Raw genomic sequence first — 2,967 nt, 5'->3', positions numbered from 1 at the left:
TAATTTGCTCAATTGTTCATACTGGGCCCGAACTCTCTCCAACCAACTGGAGAATCCTCCAAACGACCAAAAAATGGTGACGTGAGCACCTAGAGACGGTCCCATACCCTCTTGGTCGGTCGTCATATCTCATACCTAGGTCTTACACCTAATGTTGAACTCAGCAATATTTTCAGTAAATGGTGAATCCACCATTTATTCATGATTTCTCACCACCTCTCAAAATGACAATCCTGGTGCGTGGCACCGCATGGACGTTTCTCATCCCATGTGGTCGGTTCCTATCATTCATGATCAATTTTTAGAAATTCCCCAATTGATGGAGGATTGACCAAAAATTAGGGTTTTCGAATGAACGCTCTGTGAAACCATCATTCTGAGCACTCTTCGAACACTAATAAAATTTACGTTGATTCACTAATCAACATCAATATTTTAATTGATATTTTACTGGGTCATGTCACCAGTAAATAATTGGCTGAATCGAGCAACACTTGCTCGATTACCCGAATATAATCAATATTCGGCAATTCATCGATAATTCGTCGAATTGAGCAATACTTGCTCAGTTGTACGTCAGATTATCAAAATCATTAATTTTGTGAATTGAGCAATAATTGCTCAGTTGCCCATCAAATTCTTAATATTCAGTAATTTGCAGAGTTGAGCAATACTTGCTCAGTTGCCCATCAAATTCTCAATATTTGCAGAATTGAGCAATACTTGCTCAGTTGCTATTAAATTCTCGTAGTTCGCAGAATTGAGAAATAATGGCTCAATCGCTCAACTAGTTGGTAATCCATCATACTGACATCTTTTCAGAGAACTACATGTTCAACCCATGAATCGCCGAGCATTCACCATCCATGGTTGATTCACCAAACTTAGACTCATTGTTTAATCAGTCAACAATTGACTAATCAAAACACGTCTTCCCCGCAGACTCCACGATTTGTGAGACATCAATCACGTCACAAATGGGGGGATATCACTTAGGGTTTTGGACTGGCAGTCTACGACACGTGGATTCATCCACAACGAGAAATGTGCGTAAGTCGTGTAAACGGTTGAAGGAGTTAGCCAAGTAGTGGGTGCACGATCAGTCAAGTCTCCACACAACATGGAACTGGATTTACCACGATCTCCCACTTTCCCACTCTTTCACTCAAGAAACCGTCACGCTTACATGGATTAGTGGTTCATCATTCTTGCAATATAAATAAGTCAAAATCGAGGACAACAGATATCATCAGTATCAACGTTTTCCGTCAATAACTCGATACAAACTTATTCACAGAACTCAACTTTAGGAGTTCACCATTATTGCAGAAACCTTCAACACACCCACAATCCTCGATCAAAACTGATCCCAAGCAATTCTCAGCTTCCCTCCTACAGATCAACACATCTCCCTCTTTGCGACCGAATTGACTCTGGAACGGTCATTGTCTTGGTTCAGGACGGAGTCATACAGATTGATTTTTCGAATCTAAGCACCCCCTTTGCAGCGGTGCATCTGTGTGAGGATTAACATTTTTCCCGGTCGAGGAGTCTCGACACCACGCTCATCTCTCCACTTCCCGAAAAACCGGCGACCCGTTTTTCCCCATCCACAGATTGGCGACCACAGTGGGAGATTAATCTATCGGTTGCAATCTCTCATTTTCGTAAAGATGGTCGATCTTAGGTCAGGTTCAGTTACAAATCCCAACACCAACAACGCTAGTACCAGCAACAACAGAGGTGGTACTCCGAAAACCGTTCCTGCTTCTAATAATGGTGGTGACATTACTCCTCCTCACACCAATGTCGAAAATCATCCTCTTTTCGGGCGACATCCATAAGAAATCAGAGAAAATCCGCCTACCATAGGCGATCTCATGAAGGTCCAAGAAGTTCTCTCCAAGAATCAAATTGACATGGCTGCTACTCACAAGGAACTGTTCAACTATCTCAAAATTCACACTGACAAAATGTCAGACAAAACTCAAGAGAAGGGAAAAGACAATGAAACTTCTCCAAATACCGATCCCGAGGTTATTCCAGTCCCTGATGACGATGAAACCTGCAAAGCTGCAGAACCTCAACCTGCCGGTTTCATCACCCGTGAAGACTTGGAGCGTTTTATGGAGAATCGGGGAAGGGTTCATACAACGACCGTGCACCGTCATCAGCCTCCATACCCTGCAACCACACAAAGGATCCCTCTCCCAAAGGTCTACACTTTTCCAACGTTAACACTCTACAACGGAACGGGGAATGCCCGAGAACACGTTTCTCGATTATTGGAAGCATTAGGAGAGCATGAACACAACCATGTTGTCCGCTTGAAGGAGTTTTCAAATTCCCTGACGGGTCGAGCATATACCTACTACAACAATATCGCACCAGGGAGCATAGCTAATTGGGGAGAAATGATCAACGCTTTCTACAGGAAATACTTTTTTGTCTCTGAGCAAATTACTCTTTCTGACTTGGGAAGGATGACTCAGAAGACTGCCGAAAATCCAAATGATTATGTGAAGAGGTTCCGAGTTCAAGCTTTGGATTGTCATGATCCCAACGTTACTGAAAAACAACTAGTGGACTTGTGCATCAATGGCATGATCCCAGTCTACAGGGATTTGCTGGAGAATCTTCGCTTTCAAACCTTTTCAGAACTTCATGAAGCGGCCAAGCGATCAGCGACTACCGCTCCTTCCTTGCTCGAAAGAACTAAAACTGTCAAAGTGGAGGAATCGAAATACAATCGAAGCAGCACCTCTCGGTATCTGATCAACAAGCAGTACAACGTTGAAGCTTCCATGAGTGTTGCTGAAGGGTGCAAGAGAAAATCCGACACACAACAGCATAAGAATGTTTCTCCAATGTCTCAGCCTCCAAAATCTCCAAGGAAGGACAACCAGACTAGGAACGCACAACCTCAACGGAATGATGAGGAAGTTCCTGATTTCCCTTTTCCCATTA

Source organism: Papaver somniferum, chromosome 7 (genome assembly GCF_003573695.1).
Source record: "Papaver somniferum cultivar HN1 chromosome 7, ASM357369v1, whole genome shotgun sequence".
NCBI classification, from domain to species: Eukaryota; Viridiplantae; Streptophyta; class Magnoliopsida; order Ranunculales; family Papaveraceae; genus Papaver; species Papaver somniferum.
The sequence above is the reverse complement of the archived record's forward strand: the minus strand, read 5'-3'. Positions refer to the sequence as shown.